The 23,791-nt window shown below is 37.6% G+C and overlaps 1 pseudogene; it reads left to right on the forward strand.

Annotated features, from left to right (window-relative positions):
- Positions 1–5,357: 5,357 nt before the first annotated feature.
- Positions 5,358–5,863, forward strand: LOC102127930 (large ribosomal subunit protein uL11-like; annotated as a pseudogene).
- Positions 5,864–23,791: the final 17,928 nt, after the last annotated feature.

The raw sequence follows: 23,791 nt of genomic DNA on the forward strand, positions 1-23,791 counted from the left end.
AGTGGTTAGTGTGCTAGAAATAGGAAGTCGGTGGGCATAGTGGGAAACATTTCGTTCTCTAAAGGGAGAAACATCTGAATGTGAATCCTGCTTTGACAACTTACTAGCAGAGTAAATTCAAAGAAGTTACTCACCTTCCTCAATCACTGTTCCCATACTATAAATTGACAAGGATAATATCTTATTTGCAATATTGTTGTGAAGATAAGAGATAAAGAGATAAAATGTCTGACTCATACTAAATGTAAGTGTGGGAGCCCACTTCTTTCTTAATTTTACTGCCCTGCTTCTCTACAAGACTGTAATCTCCTTGAAAACAGGATCTATGTTGATCCTATATTCTATAGTCCCCTACGTTCTCCATAACAGCCAACACGGTGCACAGCATAAAGTGGGAGCTTTGGAAATACTGTTTTTTTCCTTTTTCTTTTTCATTTTTGAGACAGGGTCTTGCTCTGTCGCCCAGGCTGGAGTGCAGTGGCATGACCACAGTTCACTGCAGCCTCACCCTTCGGGGCTAAAGCAATCCTCCCACTTCACCCTCCCAAGTAGCTGGGACTACAGGCACATGCTACTATACCCAGCTAATTTTTGTATTTTTTGTAGAGATGGAGTTTTGCCATGTTGCCCAGGCTGGTCTCAAAGTCCTGGGCTCAAGCAATCCTCCTGCTTCGGCCTCCCAAAGTGCTCTGATTACAGGCATGAGCCTCCATGCCCGGCCCAAAAACACTTTTTTAAATGAAAAAGCTTGTTTTCTGGAAGGACAACATTCACTTAAATGAATGTTCTCTCAAAGAACAACTTTGACTTCAATGAACAATGAATTTAAGTCTATTATCTTGTTTTTTCCATTTTTATTGCTCTATTATATACTTAGCTTTCATATACATTCCCTTATGTGACAAAATATTGTGTAAACAAATAAAATGTTAGTAGCGAATGAGACTTCTACCCTATAAGACGGTAGTATTCTTGGATAAAATGTAGGAGATTATATAGTTTTAATCCATGACAAATAATTAAGTGCTTCCCAATGCTAATTTTTATTTTAGCACTAAAACTCCAAATATCAGAGCCAAAAAGATTTCCAGAATCATGCCAAAGGGTAGCTCCTGAGTTTACTCTGGCACAATGCCACTTACAGGGTGAGAAAAAGTTCATGATTTCCCATTGTGTGAATCACATGTACAAAGTCCTTTTGTCCAAGTGGTCTTGTCATGTGAGACCGCTAAATATCTTTCACTTGGCCTTCCAATCACGTCCAAAGTGTCATACCCCTAGAAGCAATTTGATGTATGAATAATAGAAGCTTGAACTGAAGCTCAACAGTTTGTAAGAATTGTACTGTGCCTAGTGAACCAAATGCAGACCTCTCCAAAGCTCACTCAGAACATTTACAAGATGAGGAAAATTCAAATTAAGAGTCAAAGTCATTTCAGGGCTGAGAGGTAAAAATAGAATACTGGTCAGGTTATTAGAGGACAAAGAACGAAAAGTTTATTTTGTTTGAGAACAGAATTTGAATTAGAATGGAGTTCATCTAATTTTAGGACTTGTTCATTTTACCAAAAAGAAGTAAAAGCAAACAAAAATTTATTAGAGAGTAGAAGGTAAAAGAATTGGGATTTGATTTCTCACATGGCATGGGAATAAAAATGTGCAAGATTTTTCCTGTTTTGAAAAATTATCAAAGGGTTATTTAGCAGGAATCTACATTTTAAATTTCTGCTTTAAACTACATCATTTTAACCTTCTAAGCCTACCCGATTCCTCTGTAGCTGTGGAATCACATGAACCCACAAAGACCTGTTTCTACTTGTTTTACTCTGCAGATTCTCAATCAGCCTTCATGAATGCTTGTTTTGACACTTTCCCTTTAGCAATTCTGCATGCACTTCCCTAGCTCCTTTCGTCCACTAACAAATCTTCATTAGACTTCAGCTTTTCAGTCACTTAAACCCTGAAAACTACACATTTTAGAATATTATCTAAGTCATCTACCTGCCAGAATTACATGGTAAATTTCTCAATAAAAGATACAATTCGACATACTTCCAGCATGTATATGTGTTAAAGTGATATTCTTCTAAGGAAAATATTAGCAGGCATCTATACAGTTGTTGGGGAAGGGGAGGAGTGCTATTTTTCTTTAAGAATTTCTTGAGAAGGAGCCATATTCCGAGTCCTTATTACACTCTCCAACAGAAATAGGTGAGATAAAAAGAAATTGTGAGCAGATGAGATATTCCTCCAGTGATGTTAATTATGGAAGTTATTTCTGGGGCCTCTTATGAAATCTTTTCACTTGCTTTCCGCTTTCCTGGCTAACAAGGTGGCTAGATCTAAGGCTACTTTATGAGCTGAGTGAAAGAAACATAGCACAGGTCTTCCAGAAATCTCCAGAAGGGCCCCAAACATTCATAATCATCTAGTCCTGTTGCATTACCCAGGAGGTTTCAGGGAACCCAGATCCTCTTTAGAGGTGCCCTTGGGTATATTGGTCTTACTGATTTAAAAATGATGGTGCTGTGGCCGGACGCAGCAGCTTACACCTGTAATCCCAACACTTTGGGAGGCCGAGGTGGGCAGATCACTTGAGGTCAGGAGTTCAAGACCACCCTGGCCAAGATGGTGAAACCCTGTCTCTACATCTCTACCAAAAAATACAAAAATCAGCCCAGCGTGGTGGCAAACACCTGTAATCTTAGCTACCTGGGAAGCTGAAATGGGAGAATCACTTGAACCCTGAAGGCAGAGGCTGCAGTGAGCCAAGATCAGGCCACTACACTCCAGCCTGGGTGACAGAGTGAGACTCCATCTCAAAAAAAAGATGGTTCTGGAATTTCTAAAGAGAGCAATGTGTTGCAGAGTGATGTTTTTTGAGGCTGCATATATTGTCAAAGAAGACTGAGAAAGCATTACTGGGCCACCTCAAAGAATGATGTTTGAGAAGCTTATGGATATTATGGGGAGGGGACACAGAGACCCCAGTATCTCCCACTGGCTTCATTCTTCTTTACCTATTTCTCCTTGATAATAAACTTTCCACCTCTCTGACAGTCAGTCAGACTGAAAAACTTACTTCACCACAGTCTGAAGAACAGATCATACTGTATTAACAAAAGGCAAATTCCAGGAATCATATATGTTTTCAGAGTTCTGTTTTGCTGCACTTCTTAGAAAAGGCCTTTATTCTTCCTTTGGTTCACTACATGGAGCTAAGACCACTGCTATGCTTTTAATATTTGATGTTTGAATCTGATGATATGAGTTTTCATTCCTCATTATAGTTTACAATGTGCTTTCTTTTATTTAACAATATTTCTCAAACAGAGATAATCAGAGATGTGATGGGGGTATGCAACATGAAAGAATAGAGAACATCAATGTATTGTTCCTGCTGGCGAGACACTTAAAACATTATTTATGTAGTAAAACAAACACACATCTATTATTAACTACAATGTATAATTCACATGAATTTCTCAGATAAAACATAAGACTTCAAAGAAAGTCATGCCTGAAATTTGCAGCTACCAGCTTTACCTACAGTCTTCTAAGAGCACTAAAGTTGCTTGGTAGAAATTTGAGTTAGCATAGGTAAACATTTTTTTCTTATTTTACTTCCACCAAAAAAAAAAAAAAAATACATGACAGATAACATGTTTACTATTATTACCTCCCCTTTATGGAACAGAAAACTAAGGCTTAGGTGGTTTGACTTCACTGGGTAACTTTGCCACTTTCTAAGTGACAGAGCCCTTTCTGCCCACCTCTCCATGAGTGAGTTCTTCATGAGTAAAGTTACCCTGGGGTGGTAGGCTCAATAATAGCCTTCCAAAGACATCCATATCTGAATCCCAGAACATACGAATATGTTACTTTACACAGCAAAAGAGATTTTGCAGATGTGATGAAGGTAAGGATTTTGAGATGGGGAGATTGTTCTCAATAATCTAGGTGAGCCCATGTAACTACCAGGTCTTCGTAAGAGGGAAGATCAGAGTCAGAGAGTCCTTACATCTAAGGATAGAAACAGCAGTCAGAGAGGAGAGAAGAGATGCTATGCTGTTGGCTTTGAATACAGAGGAAGGGGCTACAAGCCAAGACTTGTTGGCAACCTCTGGAAGCCAGAAAAGGCAAAGAAGTGGATTCTCCCTAAAGCCTCTAGAAAGGAACACAGCCTTGATTTTAGCCCAGTGTGACCCATTTTGGACGTTTAACCTCTGGAACTATAAAAGAATACATTTCTGTGGGTTTAACTCACTAAATTTGTGGTAATTTGTTACAGCAGCAATAAGAAATAATATACCTGGTAAGGCTATGCCGATCCCCACATTCTGTTTTTTTTCATCCTTATGCCTGTTATTAGTATCACTTTATGGTTTTATTTTAGTGATTTTAATTTATCATAGTACTATATACAGAATTTTTAGTTCCATTAAAAGTCCCATACATTTTTAGTTTCATTAAATGACAAATGGACCAGTGGCTGAGAATGTGGAGAAATTGGAGCCCATGTCCCTTGCTGGTGGGAATTTAAAATGGCATAACTGCTGTGGAAGGGTTTGGTGGGTCCACATCAGATTCAATATAGAATTACTATATGATCCAGGAATTCCACTCCTGGTTATATACCCAAAAGAAGTAAAGCAGGTGTTCAAATAACAACTTGTGCACACATATTCACAGCAGCACTACACTCAATAGCCAAAAGGTGGAAACAACCCAAATGTCCATCAACAGATACATGAATAAACAAAATGTGGTATATCCATACAACAGAATATTAGCCTTAAAAAAGGAATGAAGTGCTGATACATTCTACAGGGTAGATATATTTTCAAAATATTATGCTAAGTGAAAGAAGCCAGTTGCAAAAGCCACATATTGTATGATTTTATTTATAGGAAACATCCAGAGTCAGAAAATCCTTAGACAGGAGGCAGATTAGTGATTGCCAGTGGCCAGGAGGAGTGGGGAATGGCAAGTGACTGCTTAATAGTACAAGATTTCCTTTGGGGTTAATGAAAATGTTCTAGAACAAGACAGTAGTAATGTTTACACAACACTGTGAATGTCACTAATGATACATTTTATGTTATGTGTATTTTACCACAAAAAAATTAAGACAAATAGAGCTAAATGTTTGTAAAGTCAACAAAACATCACACTTCTGCCCCTCTATCCCCCCCTCCCCCACCACCAATTTCTAACTAACACCCAGTTCTACAGTCCAAGGACTTCAATTTTAAAGTGATTTTTTTGCTCTTGGCTTTCCGCTCGGAGCGGGGTAAAGGTGCAACTTTCTTCGGTCATCCCGAATCCGGGTTCATCCAACACCAGCCACCTCCTCCATGCCACCGAAATTCGACCCAACGAGATCAAAGTCGTATACCTGAGGTGCACCGGAGGTGAAGTCGGTGCCACTTCTGCGCTGGCCCCCAAGATCGGCCCCCTGGGTCTGTCTCCGAAAAAGGTTGGTGATGACATTGCCAAGGCAACAGGTGACTGGAAGGGCCTGAGGATTACAGTGAAACTGACCATTCAGAACAGACAGGCCCAGATTGAGGTGGTGCCTTCTGCCTCTGCCCTGATCATCAAAGCCCTCAAGGAACCAAGAGACAGAAAGAAACAGAAAAACATTAAACACAGTGGGAATATCACTTTTGATGAGATCATCAACATTGCTCGACAGATGCGGCACCGATCCTTAGCCAGAGAACTCTCTGGAACCATTAAAGAGATCCTGGGGACTGCCCAGTCTGTGGGCTGTAATGTTGATGGCCGCCACCCCCATGACATCATAGATGACATCAACAGTGGTGCTGTGGAATGCCCAGCCAGTTAAGCACAAAGGAAAGTATTTCAATAAAGGATCATTTGACAACTGGTGAAAAATAAATAAATAAATTAATAAATAAAAGTGATTTTTTTGATAACTAATGATTTATCTATTTGCTGCATATTTCCAAATAACATACTAAATTGCATGTCTCAAAGACAGCAATTAACGTTCCCAAGACCACACAGATGGTAAGTTTTGAAGCTGTGATTTGAGTCCAAGTCCTTAACTCTAAATCTAAGGACCTTTAATAATAATAATAATAATAATAATAATACCAAGAAAAGCTAACCCTAATATAGCAGTTACTATGTATGGTAGGTGAATAATTGCTTTCGGAGATATCCATGTCCTAGTCCCTAAAATCAGTGAATATATTATATTGGTTGGCTAAGAACAATTAACATTGCAGATGGAATTAAGTTTGCTAAACAACTGACCTTAAAACAAAGAGGTTATCATGGATTTTCTGGGTGGCCCAATACAATCACCCAGTGGAAGAGGGGAAAGAAGTGGAAGAGGGAATAAGAAGGAAGAAGAGAATCAGAGGGAGACATGACAACAGAAAAAAGGCACAGAGAGATGCAGTGTTGTTGGCTTTGAAGATGGAGGAAGGGGGCCATGAGCCAAGAAATCTGAGTACCCTCAAGAAGCTGGGAAAAAAAGGAAATGGATTTCTCCCTAGAGCCTCCAGAAACGAGCAGCCCTGCCTGCTGTTCAGTTTTAACACTGTGAGACCTGTGAGGAACATCTGACCTACAGAACTGTGAAACAGTAAATTTATGTTGTTTATGCCTCTGAGTTTCACATAATTTGCTACAGCAACAATAGAAAACTAATACACTGTACGTGAGGAATTGTTCTAAGTGCTTATACATATTAACTTATTTGATCTTTATAAAAACTCTATGAGGTATGTATGTTATTATCCCATTTTTCTGATGAGGAAACTGAGGCACAGAAAATATTTGAACAGACACTTTACAGAAGACAGTGTCAATAGGCATATGAAAAAATGCTCAATATTAATGGTCATCAGGGAAATGCTACTTAAAATAATGAGATACTCTACATATGCATTAGAGATTTTGAAATTAAAAAGACAATATCAAATATTGGCAAGGCTGTTGAAGAAATGGTGCTCTCACATATTATTGGTGTGGGGGTAATATAAAAATCATTATGAAAACATTTTCACAATTTTTTGAAAAGGTAAACATACTCATTGTAACACTCAGCATGCACCTGTAGTCCCAGCTACTAAGGAGGCCGAAGCAGAAGGATCACCTGAGGCCAGAAGTTCTGGGCTGTAGTGTGCTATGCTGATTGACTTTCCATATTAAGTTCAGCATTAATATGGTGACCTCCTGGGAGTGGACGGACCACTTACTAGGTTGCCTAAGGAGGGGTGAACCTGCCCAGGTCAGAAACGGAGCAGGTCAAAAGGCTTGTGCTGATCAGTAGTGGGACTGCACCTATGACTAGCCAAGGCACTCCAGCCTGGGCAACATAGTGAGACTTCGTCTTTAAAAAAGAAAAAAGAAAAACATCCGGCATTCTTACTCCTAGGTATTTTTCAAAGAGAAATAAAAACATATGTTCGCACAAAGACCTGTATACAAAAGTTCTGAGCAACTTTATTCACAATAGTCCAAACTGGAAATAACCCAAAAGTCCGTCAACATGTGAACATACAAACAAATGTTGGTATATTCATTAAATTAAATGATTCTTAACAATGAAAAAGAAATATTGAAATAGGAAAAAAACAAGTGGATGAATCTCAAAAACATGGGTTCAGTGAAGCTGGGCATGGTGGCTCACACCTGTCATCCCAGCACTTTGGGAGGCCAAGGCAGGAGAATCACTTGAGCCCAGGAGTTCGAGACCAGCCTTGACAACATAGAGAGACCCTGTCTCTAAAAGAATACAAAAATTATCCAGGCATGGTAGCATGCAGCTGTCATCCCAGTTACTTCAGAGGCTGAGGCTGAGGATTGCTTGAGCCCAGGAGATCGAGGCTACAGTGAGCTGAGATTGTGCCACTGCTGCACTCTAGCTTCGGTGACAGAGTAAGACCCTGTCTAAAAAATAAAAAATAAAAAAATCTAAAAAAAAAGCTAAGTGAAAGAAGTCAGACACAAAAGATATGCTGTTTAATTCCATTTATATAAAACTCTAGAAGAGACTAACCTAATCAATAACAATAGCAGATAAATGTTTGCCTGGTTTGAGGGAAATTAACTGGAAAGGGGTACAAAGAAACATTTAGTGTGACAGAAATGTTAAACAGGTATACAAATTTGTCAAAAGTCACAGAAATAAACTCTAAAAATGAGTACTTCTTACTACACATAAGTTATCTCTCAATAAAATTTATTTTCAAAAAATGTACCAAGTCACACAGCTAAAGTTATAGGTCTGGGATTTGAAACCAGGCAGTCCAACTCTAGTGTCTGTGCTGTCACCAGTAGATAGCTATCTATCCGTGCTATCTGGGCACTGTAGCAACCCCAATAATTGTCCCTAATTGTAAGGGTCAAAATTCTTTGACACTCCTCCCATCAAGATATTCGGGTCTAGTTCTCCTTCCTGTGCATCTTGCTGGTCTGTGACCACTTTGACCACTAGAGTGAAGTGGAAATGGAACTATTCCATTTCTAGGCCTCACCTTTAAGAGACTAGCAGCTGGACACTGGTCTCTCAAAGCCCTGGGATGCCTTATAAGAACGCCCACTACCTTGCTTGAGTGCCCACATGGAGAGGCTCTGAAACTTTATCATAGAGTTGGAGAGGGGGCCAGCTGAGCCCAGCTTCCTGGCACCCTCCAAAAGACAACAAATATGTGAGTGAAAATGTCTTAGACCCTAGAGACCAGACCACTCACTGAATGAGTATTACTGAATCACCCCAGGCAACACCACAGGGGGCAGTAGAATTAGCCAGCTGAGCCCTGACTCAAATCCTGACCCACAGAATCATGAGATATAACAAGAAGGTAGTTGTTTTAAAACATTTCATTCTCAGGATACTTTGTTAGGCAGCAGTAGTTAACTAGAAAACTGAGCAAAGGGCATTCCCATTTCTGTTGCCACTGAGATATTTCAATTCTTCATGGTAAACTTTCTTTCTAGTATTCCAGATGTGATACCATAATTGTCCCACTTAGGGGCTTAATAAAGGATGAACAGCTGAAAGAATTATGGAGCCCATTCTCACTAGTTACATCAAGTCTGTAAATAAACAGAAATGCCAATTCAGAACCACCAGCATCCTCTGCTCAGGCTACTGTATCTGGGCTACTGATATTTATTCACCACATTTAAGGTAAGGTATAGGCAATTCTCAGCACACCTAGTCCAAAAATTAAACAACCTCAAGTTTTTGTGTAGCAGTCAGATATTTATATAATTCTTCTTATATGAAAGGCAACCTTTTCTGATATACCAAATCTCCTAATGGATATAGGTAAGAAATTGGATGCATCAGAAAGAAGATATTTTCTGAAACGTTGGGCAATGTCTGACTTTAGCATCTGCGTTAATGTACTTTGGTAAATATAAAGTACTGATGCTTCACTTTATGGGGCTGGAACTCTGCTTAGTCACAAAATGCCAGCTGTCCCTGAGGCTCCAATTGCTTACTACTCAAGAATGGAGTCAGTGTACAAAATAGAACTTGCGCAAACTGGCAGAGAAGCCCTTGATAGTACTGTAGATTCAAGAATTGTTGAGACTATACTAATGCCTTTCAGATAAAAATGCTTCCATTTGCTATAATTTACAAAGTGTATTCTCATAGAATCAAAGTTTTAAAAAATGTATTTGTTTATTGGTTGTTTATGACAACCCACTTATCTATAGTCTGATAAAACAGTGTCAAATGCTAATACTTAAATGATCTGCTAATACTATTAGTAATGCCAGATTATGTCACTCCCTGCATAAAACCCACTAATGGCCACTTATTGCAAGCTATTTACCATGGCCTCAAAATTCTGGCATAATCTCCCGACTGTCGACCTCCTTTGTCTGATATTGTCTTCCCCTTCACTATTCTCCAGCCACAGAAGCCTTTATTAGGCACTTATTTCGTGCCAGGCCCTGCGCCAAGTTCTTTAGATGCATTATCTGATTTAATATTCATAACAGCCCTGGGAAAGAGATAACATCATTGCCATTTTGTAGATAAATAGAGACCCAGAAATCATGTAACTTGGCCAAGGTGACATAAATACTGAGATTTGGAGCCAGTTATTTAACCTCTATATACTGATTCAACTTCCAAATGTGTTACTTCCCTGAATTCAGACCATATATCCAACTGCCCCTCTGATATCTCCACTTGAATGTGTAACAGACATATCAAACATAACCCGCTAAATAAATCCAAATTAGAAGTTTTGGTTTCCCCTTTAATCCTCATCTTTCCAATCTAGGTCATTGGCACCACCCACTTGCCAAAGACAAAAGTTTCAGTATCATCTTTCATTGCTCTCCTGCCCACATTTAATTTCTCAGCAACTCTTGTCATGTTTATCTCGAAAATATAACCAGTATCTGCCTACTGCTCTCCATCTCTGTTGTTGCTACCCTAATCTGGGCCATCTTCATCTCCCACGTGAGCTTTTGCAAGTCTCCTAATCAGCCTCCCTACTTCTCCCCCTTCATCACATGTGGCCTAGTGGTCTTTAGAAAGAGTTGTCACTCACTCCTTAAAACCCTCCAGTGATTTCTTCCCACAACATGGAGAATGACAGCCAAACTCCTGACCACAGCCTTCGCAATCATACTTGATCTGGCATCCCTGCCAGTTTTCAGCCTCTCATTGTTTGTTATTATTGCTGCTGTTGTATGGGAAGGGGAACCCAGAGGTAGAATCGTGTCAGTTATATTCCTTAGTTCATGGAGCATTAGCATCTTTGATTCACATAAGATCCTTCTCTTGTATGTTGGTTGGTTACCTTGTTTATTTCCTTTTACCCAAACTCCCCACCTGCATTTCCTCACCTACTGTAAGCAGCCTACCATTTTGTTTGTAGGTGTTATTATAAATTGTGCATTGATGTTTTCTATATTTTTAATTTATATAAATGATATTGTGTAATAAATCACATTTTGCTTCTTACTGTTTACACATGGTGTCACGAAGATCCATCTTTGTAGCATTTTTCATCTAGTCCATGTCTTCTCACTGCCGCATAGTACTGTCTGGTGCATCCACTGCCTTTTTTTTTTTTTTTTTTGTTTGAGACGGAGTCTCGCTGTGTCACCCAGGCTGGAGTGCAGTGGCGCGATCTCGGCTCACTGCAAGCTCCGCCTCCCGGGTTTACGCCATTCTCCTGCCTCAGCCTCCGAGTAGCTGGGACTACAGGCGCCCGCCACCACGCCCGGCTAGTTTTTTGTATTTTTAGTAGAGACGGGGTTTCACCATGTTAGCCAGGATGGTCTCGATCTCCTGACTTCGTGATCCACCCGCCTCGGCCTCCCAAAGTACTGGGATTACAGGCTTGAGCCACCGCGCCCGGCCTGCATCCACTGCCTTTTGACAATTCCTTCTCTGGGATGGACACCAGGTTATATTGGCTCCCACTCACAAACAGCAAACATCCCATTATTGTAGTCTTGTGTGAGAATTGTTTTGCAACATATATCAGTGGGAATGCTGGGTAATCTTGTGTATTTAATCTGAAAATGTACTGTCAAATGGCTCTCCAGAAGGCCGACAGCATATGTTCTTACCAGTAGTGCATAAGGGAGCCAATATCTGCACCCCTCAATACAAATATCTAGGCAATTTGATCCAAGTGAACATTAGGCATTTTCCAACTTTCTGAGTTTTGTCACTTAAAGAGGTGGGATGTTTTGATAAGTAATGAATTTGAGCACCTTTTATGTGCCATAACTTAGGTTTCGTCTTCTGTAAATTGCCTGTTCATGGCTTTTGCCTATTTTTTCAACTAGTGTTACTTTTTCTTGCTGATTTTACAATAACTTCTTGTAAATGCTAGGGATAGGTCTCTTATTGATGTTAGACAGTGAAAATACTTTCTGCCAAACTATCATCTGTCTGCTAACTTTTTCCATGTTATTCTGTATTGAATAGCAACCATTTGATAAAATTGGATTCACCCACTTATTTTTATTTTATTTGTTCTTATGGTTTGTGCTCCTGAATTTTTTTATGAAGTCCTTTCTCACTACCAAAATGCAAATGATGAGGGTTTTGTATTTTTCCCTTTCTATAGTTGACCTCTTTTTTTCCCTTTTCGTATTGCTTGGGAAACTGCCAGTATTATTTTAACAGTAGCAGTGATAGTGAGCATCTTTTTTTTTTTTATTCCCAATCTTAAAGGGACTGCACATTGAGTTTTTCCATAAGTATAGTTTTTCTTGAGGGTTTCCAGTATAGAACTCTACTATGTTAGAGTCTCTTCAGTTCCTTCTATATTGGTAGGCTTATCCTAAATAGGTATTGACTTATTTATGTTTATCAAATGCTTTTTCCTCAACTGAGATCATTTATTTTTACATTAGGCTAGTGATGTGGTGAATTATGTGGCTAGATTTTTTTTGTTAAACTGTTCTTTCATTCCAGGGATATAAAGGATAACTAATCTTTTATTTAGGATTTTTTCTCTATGACCGTAAGTAAAATACACCTATTATTTTCTTTCATGTATGTTTTTTGTGTTTTTTCTATCTACTTATATGTCAAAATTACAGTTTCTTCACAGAATGATCTGGGCAATTCATTTCCTGTGTTCTATAAGTACTTCTATAAGACAGAAATTGATTGTTCCTTGAAATATTGGTAATACTAATGTGTAAAACCATCTGTGCCTGGGATTTCATGTGATGGCTTGTCTTTCAGATACCATTTCGGTTAGTAATTATTGGTATTTCCTGGCCTATTTAAATTCTCCATTTCTTCTTATGCCAATTTTGACACCTTCAATTTTCTAGGCATTTGTCTATTACATATAAGTTTTCAAATATTATAATTCTCTTTTATTATTTTTAAAAATCTTTGTTGAGTGATGTTATATCTACTTTTTAATTTTGTGTTTTATTTTCATTATCTCTCATATCTTTTATTAAGTAAACATTTTATTGAAATATAATATACACACAGAAAAATATGTATCATAGATATATAGCTCTATGAATTTTTATGTATCTCTGTGACATACATATCTACAAATAAAAATTATGGATCAAGCCTACATATGTGCACAAAAAGGCATGTATAAAAATTATCACAGCAACATAATTTGCAATTGAGAAAAGTGAAAATAATCTCAACATTTATCAACAATCAATAACAGGATGGATAAAGAAATGTTAGCATATTTATATTACAGAATATTATACAGCAATAAAAATAATAAATTACTACCACACACAAATATATGGATAGAACACACAAACACAATGTTAAGCCAAAGAAACCAAACTCAAAGGAGAATGTACTATATGATTTCATTCATATAACCTTTAACAGAGGCAAAACTAACTTATGGTTACAGAAGTTAGAGTAACGGTTAAATTGTGAGGAGGGGGTCAGGGGCTGGGAAGGGCAGGAGGAAGGGTTCTGTGGTTCTATGGTTTGATCTGGGTAGTGGTTACAAAGATGTGTTAACTTTGTAAAAATTCAGTGAACTATGTGTACACTTACGATTTGTGCCCTTTTCTATGTGTATAATATGCTGCAATTAAACATTTATAAAAGAGACCGTGATTGTCACAACGAAATAACTAAAAGCCCTAGGAGTATCCCACACATGGTAAGAACATTTCAAACAAAGTGATTTCAAGAGGTTGAAAATAAAGGCATTAGCAAAGAGATATAGGACAAATACTAAACAACAAACAAAAAAAGGAGTGGTCATATTAAAATTAGGCAAGGTGGAAAGTAAGATTAAAAGTACTCAAAGGACACAAGTGAGCATAATATGATGATTAAAAAAAAGCACAATATTGTGAAGAAGTTGTAACAGTCATGAACTTGCTTAAACCAAACAGCACAGGAGCTAAATATACACAAAGCAAACCCATTAGGAAGCTATTTTAAACTCAACTAAAGTGTGAGATGTCTGTATATTTCTTTCAGAATCAAAGAATATGGTACTTAAATAAAAATAAGAAGAAAAAGAGATTAAATAATATATAAAAAAATACAAAGTGATAAAATATTTAAAATAACTTTAGTACTTTTACTACTTTCCAACTTTGCCTAATGTTAATATTACCACTCCCTTTTCCCTTTTTGTTTGTTTTGGTGTTTGCCTTGTATAAAATATACAATTTTCATATGACCACAAAATATGTATCAAAATCAATCGTATATATATATATATATACACACATGCACATAAACATATATATGTGTATATACATATAGTAGACTTTATAAATTGAAGCTATAAAATAACCCGATTATATTAAGAATAAATAATAAAATGTTGACCAAAAATAAAAAGCATTAACTATTTAGAAATTAAGAAAGACATTTCCAAATAGCCATTAGATCAAGAAAATTTCAAAGCTAAAATTATAAACTCTATAGAAGCAAGTAAAAAGAACATTTCATAGATGAACTTGTAAGAGACAGCCAAAGATATCCTCAGAGATCTGAAAAAATAGTCATAATGCCATTAGGATTTTAAATCTAAAAAATTAAAAGCCTGGACACCGTGGTAAAACCCAGTCTCTACAAAAAATACGAAAAGTAGCCGGGTATGGTGGCCTATGCCTGTAATCCCAGCTCGTCAGGAGGCTGAGGTGAGAGGATCACTTGAGCCCAAGATGTTGTGACTGCAGTGAGCTGTGATTGCACCACTGCACTCCAGCCTGGGAGACAACACGGTACCCTGCCCCCAACCCCCCCCCCCCAAAAAAAAGCCAAAAAACAAAACAAAACAAACAAAAACCTAATTAATTAATTTAATTTAAATAAATAAATAAATAAAAGGTGAAGAAACTTGGTAACTATCCAGTAAATTAATGGAAAATGGAAAGCTGCTTTAGGAAGAGAGAATTTATAGAAATAAAGTTTGAGTTTAACTAAATGAGCAACAAAAATTAGTAGATGATAAATTAATCCAAATGCTGGTATTTCAAAGGACCCAATAAAATGCATAACCTATCACAAACTTACTTAAGGAGATAAAAGAAAAAGTAAAAATGTAGAGGATCAGGAGTGAGAAAAGAGACAAACTACAATACAGTAGAATTTTTTTTTAATTACAAGATGGAATTATATGCAACTCCATGGCAACAAATTTGCAAATCTAGAAGAAATGAATAATTTCTCAGTAAAATGTGATTGACCAAAATCAACCCAAGAAAAAGACATGAAAAACTGTGAAAAACTTTGAATAAGCCAATTACCACAGAAGACACTAGAAAGGTTAAAAAGACCTTTCACTAAAAATGTTACCTACTTGCTTCATCGCTGAAATCTAACCTTTGAAGAACAGCTAGTTCCTATGTTATTCAAATAATTCTAAGTCAGAAAAAAATATAGAAGCTCTTGATTCATTTTACAAAACCTGTACAACTTTAATACAAAAACAGTTGTATTAAACTTTTTAAAGAAAGTACAGAAACAGATAACTGTATTTTCATTTATGTGTTTGGATGCAACAATTGTTTTTTAAAATTAGCAAATGGAAACTGGCATGGTAACAAAAGAAATTAATTCATTAAATAATTTTTGGTAGCCACTCAAATACGTATTGAATGAATCAATGAAAGAATAAACATTTGTCTTTAAAAACAGCATGAATAATTAGGATTTATTCAAAGAATGCAGAGGTGAGTTTACATTAGGAAGTCTATCCAGATAATTCATTAGGACAACGAAAGAAAAATATGTGATATATCAAAAGTATTGAAAGGCTATATAAAAAACTCAATAATCATTCTTATGACACTCCAGGTAGGGGGTGAAACTTCCTGAAGAACTGCATGAGAAGCTTAGCAAATATTCTCCTCAAAAAGCAATGATAAAACTAGAGAAAATTGTCCAACAACCATTTCAAACTCTAAAAATTAAGCAAAGCATGTAACAAATAGAAGGGCATTATTTACTCCTGGTTTTATCTCTTGCTGTGAAATCCCTCTTGCCTGATATTAACGTAGCCAGTTCAGCATCCTTTAGATTACTATTTTTTATCTTTTTACTTTTAACCTATTCATATCTTTATATGTAAGGTGGGTTTATTATATAAACATTTTCTGCCATTTACATGTAGTGCAATTATAATATGGTTAGGTTTAAATATATCTTTTTGCTATTTGTTTTCTATTTCATTTCATCTCTCCTTTGTTCTTTTCTTCTTCTTACTTTTCTTAAAAATTTTTTTTATAATTCCATTTATTCACTATTGGCTTACTAAATATTTCTCTTTTTCTTTTGTAGTTATTGCTCTGTGATTTATAACATACAATTGAATTGTTCCTTGGTGTCTATGGGGGATTGCTTCCAGAACCCGCTACAGATACCAAAATTCATGGATGCTCAAGTTCCTTATATAAAAGAGTATATTATTGGCATATAATATTGGCACACATCCTCCCATATACTTTAAATTATGTCTAGATTGCGTGTAATAGCTACTACAAGGTAAATGCTATGTAAACAGATGTTCTACTGTATTGTTCAGGGAATTATAACAAGAAAAAAATATCTGTACATGCTCAGTACAGATGCAACCATCCATTTTTTTTCAAATACTTTCAATTCACAGTTGGTTGAATCCATGGATGCAGGACGCACTGATAGGGAGGGCCAACTGTATATCCATTTTATCACAGTCTACCTTTGAACAGTTTTATAACATTTCCCATATATTTTAAGAACCTTACAGTGCTGTACTCCCATTTCTATCCTCCCATTCTTTGTGCTATTGTTGTCACCTGTTTTAGTTCTACATGTTATAAACCTAACAATACAAGATTATTATACTTTTCCTTAAACAATTATCTTTTGAAGACACTTTACAAGTGAGGAAAATCTATCTGCTTACCTACATATTTACTATTTTCAGCAATCTCTATTCTTTAGTGTAGATCCAAATTTCTTTTAGTATCACATTCCTTCTGCCTGAGGAACTTCTTTTACCATTTTTTTTTTTTTTTTTTTTTTTTGTAGCATAGGACTGCTGGCAATAAATTCTCTCAGTTTTGTTTCCCTTTTTAAAAAGTCTCTCTTTAGCCTACATTTTGAAAGATACTTTTGTAGGTTGTAGACTTCCAGGATGATGCTTTTTTTCTTTCATATTTTAAAGACTTCACTTCATTACCTTCTGACTTCGACAGGAAGTCTGCTGCCTGCCTTTTCTGTTGTTCTTCTCTATATGTTGTGGCCCCATACTCTGCACTTGCTTTCTTTTTCTTTTTAAAAAATTATTATTATTTTTATTATACTTTAAGTTCTGGGGTACATGTGCACAACGTGCAGGTTTGTTTCATATGTATATATGTGCCATACTGGTGTGCTGCATCCATTAACTCGTCATTTACATTAGGTATATCTCCTAATGCTATCCCTCCTCCCTCTCCACACCCCATGACAGGCCCTGGTGTGTGATGTTCCCCATCCTGTGTCCAAGTGTTCTCATTGTTCAATTCCCACCTATGAGTGAGAACATGCAATGTTTGGTTTTCTGTCCTTGCGATAGTTTGCTCAGAATGATGGTTTCCAGCTTCATCCACATCCCTACAAAGGACATGAACTCATCCTTTTTTATGGCTGCATAGTATTCCATGGTGTATATGTACCACATTTTCTTAATCCAGTCTATCATTGATGGACATTTGGGTTGGTTCCAAGTCTTTGCTATTGTGAATAGTGCCACAATAAACACATGTGTGCATGTGTCTTTATAGCAGCATGATTTATAATCCTTTGGGTATATAACCAGTAATGGGCTGGCTGGGTCAAATGGTATTTCTAGTTCTCGATCCTTGAGGAATTGCCACACTGTCTTCCACAATGGTTGAACTAGTTTACAGTACCCCCAACAGTGTAAAAGTGTTCCTATTTCTCCCCATCCTCTCCAGCACCTGTTGTTTCCTGACTTCTTAATGGTCATCATTCTAACTGGTGTGAGATGGTATCTCATTGTGGTTTTGATTTGCATTTCTCTGATGGCCAGTGATGATGAGCATTTTTTCATGTGTCTTTTGGCTGCATAAATGTCTTCTTTTGAGAAGTGTCTGTTCACATCCTTTGCCCACTTTTTGGTGGAGTTGTTTGATTTTTTTTCTCATAAATTTGTTTAAGTTCTTTGTAGATTCTGGATATTAGCCTTTTGTCAGATGGGTAGATTCAAACCTGACAAAAACAAGCAATGGGGAAAGGATTCCCATTTAATAAATGGGACTTTAAAAGTGAGGAAGACACTGCTGGGAAAACTGGCTAGCCATATGTAGAAAACTGAAACTGGATCCCTTCCTTACACCTTATACAAAAATTAATTCAAGATGCATTAAAGACTTAAATGTTAGACCTAAAACCACAAAAACCCTAGAGCAAAACCTAGGCAATACCATTCAGGACATAAGTATGGGCAAAGACTTCATGTCTAAAACACCAAAAGCAAAGGCAACGAAAGTCAAAATTGACAAATGGGATCTAATTAAACTAAAGAGCTTCTGCACAGCAAAAGAAACTACCATCAGAGTGAACAGGCAACCTACAGAATGGCAGAAAATTTTTGCAATGTACACTTGCTTTTAAGATTTTCTACTTATCACTGGTTTCCAGCAATTTGATTATGATGTGTCTTGGTGTGGTATTCTTTACTTCTTTTGTTTGTGGTTTGTTAGGATTGTAGTATTGCAAGTTTAGAGTATTCATCATTTAGACATTTTCCAGCCATTATTTCTTGAATTTTTTTTTCTCTCTCCTTCCACCTGCCAGGGCTCACATTACACATATGTTAGACTTCTTGATATCATCTCACAACACTGATATCCTGTTCCTTATTTCCCCAGGTTTCCCCCCTTTTGTATTTTATTTTACTTAGTTTCTACTGTTATGTCTTCAAAGATCACTGATATTTTTTCTGTGGTGTCTAAACTGCTATTCATCCCAGTCAGTATAACTTTCTTTCAGATATTGCATTGAGAAAAAGAAAGTAGGGAAGGGAAATAGAACCCAGGTGAATGGGACGGACATTTTAAATCGGGCCATTAAGGAAAGAGTTCAGTACTGATAGGATAAAACTTGAGCAAAAGCCTGAAAAAGGTGAAGTGAAGATATTCAGGTCTTCCTCATTCTCCAAAGTTGTTTCTATGGCACCTTTAGCACATTTCTCCTTTCTATTCAGTCTCTTCCTTCCTTCTAGTGTAGCAAGGACAGCCCTCTGTTGTCTTCTGTAGGTTCCTTTTTGTCTCAAATCCTCCTTAACTATATTCTTTCACATTTTTTTCTATTTGTCTGTATCCTGTCTTCCTTTCCCTTATTATGGATTCCTTTTGTGGCTTCTTTTGTGGCTTCTGTATCTACAATGGTTTCGTTTTCCTCGCCCATTCTTTCCAAAGCCATGTCTACTCACTTGTCATCTCCTTTAATAGTTTTTCACCTTATATTTGAACACCATTATTTCGTCTTTAATTTCTTATTTCTAGGGGGACCATGTCCTCCTTAACTTATTTGATATCAGAAGGGAAACACAGCTACTGCAGCATGTTTCTGTTTTGTGAATATTTTTTTATCTGATTTTTGCTCACTATATACCTTTTTCTTTATGCCTGCTTTTGATTACTACTCAACTCTGAATGGGGCCAGGGCTTTTCTGCAGCAGTTATTTATAAAAGGTTGTATGGATTATATTATAAAAGGTTGTATGAAGTGAGTAGAGACAGAAAGCAGCCTGGGTTTAGGACTTTCTCAAATCTTCTTACCAAATGCATGTCTCAAATTCTATATTCTGGAGCCCCCTTTGGGATAAGGAGAAAGTCCACTTGTCTCCTGTATGCCATGGTTTTCTTTAATTTAATGATGACTACTACTGATTATTTTTCTTTCTCAATTATCATCAGCACTAAACTAATTGTCACTTGCGTTCTCTCATCTACCCTGTCAAACTGACACCCCGTTCTTCCAGAAATGGCAGGTCTAATTGGATGATCATCCAGCCCCTCCTCTCCTGCTGCTCTAGGGTGTTAAACCAGGCTTGGTATACTCCCACACCAATCTCCACACCCCGCAGACCTACCAATACAAGTCAGCAAATAATGGTTGGCCCTCAGGATAGGCAACCACTCTAAGGAAATCTGTGTGCCCCTCCAGGAACTGTTAAGGTATATGTTAAGATATGTGTCCACTCTTGCTCTGCTCCCTATGTTTAGTCCACATATTACTACATTTGATAGCATTCTTCATAAACTATCATTCCCTGGCATCGCGCCTTCCTTATTTCATTTTCTTTTCTGTGGTTCGTTATTGTTTTGTTATTACTGGTTTGACAGAGAAGAGTGGAACAAAAAAGGCTTCTTTCCTATCTTTAATTGGAAGTCTCTGTTTTAATTTAATTAAACTCAAAAATATTTATTGAGTGCGCATGAAAAATAAGGTTCCGTAATTAGTGCTGGGGAGAGGGAAAAGATGAGAGTAAAAATCTTATGGCAAATATTTAAAGAACACAAGGAATTCCGTTGTACTGGAACACAAACAGAAGGAAAGAAATCTTCACCTATCTCTATAGTGGCAATAGGAGTGTTCTGTTGTTTCAGCAGAAAAGTCTTTGCAACTTTGCCTTAAGTGAAATAGTCCTATTTATGTTCTGGGAACCCTCAGGACCATCCTAATAATAGCAATGCTTGGAAGTATTAATAAATGATGCTGAACTATACAAATAATTATGGTAACTAATATTCAGCATGTTTTTTGGTAGGTACTTTCATGCAGACCCATGTGGGTCACTTAAAAAAATAGAATTTCCTTTTTTTTTTTTAAAGACCAAATTTAGAATAAGCAGTTATCTGGAGTAACTCCTTGCCTAGCTGAGAGGGTAGCTGTGCCCCGCAGACTTAAAGTAATTGTACTGTGGCAATTAAGCAAAGGGAAGGAAGGGAGGGAGGGAGGGAGGGAGGGAGGGAGGGAAAGAAAGAGAGAGAGGGAGGGAGGGAGGGAGGGAGGGAAGGAGGGAGGAAGGAAGGAAGGAAGGAAGGAGAGAGAAAGAAAGAAGAAAAAGAAGAAAGAAAGAAAAAGAAAGAAAAAAGAGAAAGAAAGAGAGAGAGAGAAAGAAACAGAAGGGAAGGGAAGGGAAGGGGACATTGTGTCTCTTCAGGAGGCCAGGCAGAGAACAAAAAATAAATAAAACTAAGGGCTCTAGGGTCCCTAATGATGTAATAGGCAGGGAAATAAATTTAAATACAACTAAGCAGAAAGGAGAAGTAGTGGCCACTTTTTATTTTCCTTAAATCTAGGGATATTGGCACCAAAAATTAAACCTCAATAATTTATGGGGTTAAAGTGTTTCTGCCTTCTGCCCCAAACCATGAGAAAAAGTCTTCACCCCAAGGAAGCAACATGTGACTCTCAAAGCATGTGCTCTCTCATTTGCTGCTGACCTCGCTGCCCATCCCCTTTCCCCTGACTCCTCTGTGTGTCCTCAAGGGCCATATTTTATTCAGTGTCTTCTCCCCTCTGGGTTCCAGGTAGAGGCCAATGTGACTCTGACCTGCTATTTCTAAAACGGAGCTTGCAAAGTGAACAGTGGGCTCTTCTCCTCTTTCTGAGTCTTCTGGGATGTCCTACAGATGCACTAGCTATGGAGCTCTTTAGTTGGGGAAGGGACCTGGGATGAAAAAGCTCAATAACTGCTGGTCTAACATCAGACTTTGGCTTTCGGAAACATTAGTATATGCCCGAGTCAAATTGGTGATGGATGGCTCTGGATTGAAAGTAACTATATATGAACATATTCTTAGAAAATATGTTTTATTGATTTAGCAATAAGAATCAGATGGATCCTGTTAGGAGCCATGGAAGGAAGAAAATGGACTGTTATGGACCTGAGACCTCTGGGGAAATGGTTTTCTAAAATATGGTCATCACTGGGGGACTTGTTAGAATTGCAGATTCTCAGGCCTCTCCATAGACTTACTGGACCAAACATTTGAGGGTGAGGGCTCAACAACCGTGTTTAACAAGCCCTCCCAGTGATTCTGATGTTGTGTTAAAGTTTAAGAACCAGTGTACAAGGGGAAGAAAATAAGGCATAGATCAGTGCGTCTCAAATTTTGTGTTGCCTCAGAATCCCCTGGAAAGCTTATTGAAACAAAGATCACTAGATCCCACTCTGTGAATGTCTGATTCAGTAGAGCTGGGGTGGGCAGAATTTGCATTCCTAACGAGTTCCTAGGTGGTGCTGATCCTGCTGGCCCCAGAACCACACTTGGAGAACGACCAGTCTACATAAAATATTTAGGCAAGTAGAAAACTTCCCTGGCTCCAGACTAGAAAAGGGTTTTCTGGTCTAAGGGGCTGGAAGGCAAGGGAGGAGGAGAAGTAATAACTACATAGACATGGCAGTAATTTATATAGAAAAATGTTCTTCTTCCTTCGGGCTCTAGGGAGACAGCAAAGCAGTAAGATTGTTGCTTTAGGCAGTCAGGGTTTTAGAATCACTCACTGACTTTCCTACTCTCCAGGTGTGGGAATGGTTGGAAAGTAGGGGTACGCTGTCCAGAACAGGCCAGGTGAATAATCTTCAAAGTGGCCTGCATGAACCAATGCCCAATCATGATGACGACATGTCCATTGATATCTGAATGAAGAGATAAATTCATAGAAAAGATTCTCCTCCTCACACCAAACCCCCTCACAATGTAGCATGGGGAAGCATCCAGAACTCAACCATGAACTGAGGGAAAGTAGAGAAACCAAGATCGTGCATTTGAAAGGAGGCTATGTTGTTAGCACCTTTCATAGGCTCTTTGGAATAATGTGAAAGACAAAAATTTTGAAATTTTATTTCAGTAATTCTTAGGAAACACAAGTGAAGTACAGTGCCTCATGATAGGGTTACCCTCCAAGCATGGACCTGAAATGGTCACCTCAGGTGCCCTACCAAAGCAATTGCCCTGATGGGGGCATCAAATAGAAATTGAGTCATAGCCAGGAATGGTGGTGAGCACCTGTGGTCCCAGCTACTCAGTAGGCTGAGGCAGGAGGATTGCTTGAGGTCAGGAGTTCTGGGCTGCAGTGTGCTATGCCGACTGGGTGTCCACACTAAGTTCAGCATCAATATTGGTGACCTCCAGGAGAAGAGGACCACTAGGTTGCTTAAGGATGAGTGAACTGGACCAGGTCAGAAATGGAGCAGGTCATGGCAACATAGCAAGACATTGTCTCTAAAATAAATAAAAATAAATAAATAGAAATTGAGTCATAAAACATAAAATGACTAATTTTGAAGAAACAATTGGTAAAACTCAAATGGAGGGACCTTCTTTCAAACAACTGGCCTACGCATTCAAATATATATGGTAAACAAATGTATATTCTGTAAACAAATTATTTACCAAAAAATTAAGAATTCTCCATCTGCATATGATGAGGTATTTTATTTTTGTCATTAATGGTCGCCTGCATCTTAGATTATGGCATTGTATCAATAGTTTTCTAAATTTGAACAAAAATGAACATGGCTTTGTGAACTGAGATCTGTACCTGCTATGCCCATACCCATATCCTTATACTTAACACTTTTTCAGAATAGTAATGACCAGAATAGTGAAGGTCACAGTTCAGCACCTTAGAGAACTTACACACCAAGAATAGGAATTGCTTATTTTTCCTTCCTTTTTCTTTCTTTCTTTCTCTTTCTTCTTTCTTTCTTTCTCTTTCTTTCTTTTTCTTTTTCTTTTTCTTTCTTTCTCTCTTTCCTTTCTTTCTCTCTCTCTCTCTTTCCTTTCTTTCTTTCTT

The sequence above is a fragment of the Macaca fascicularis genome, chromosome 1, assembly GCF_037993035.2.
Source record: "Macaca fascicularis isolate 582-1 chromosome 1, T2T-MFA8v1.1".
Taxonomy (NCBI): Eukaryota; Metazoa; Chordata; class Mammalia; order Primates; family Cercopithecidae; genus Macaca; species Macaca fascicularis.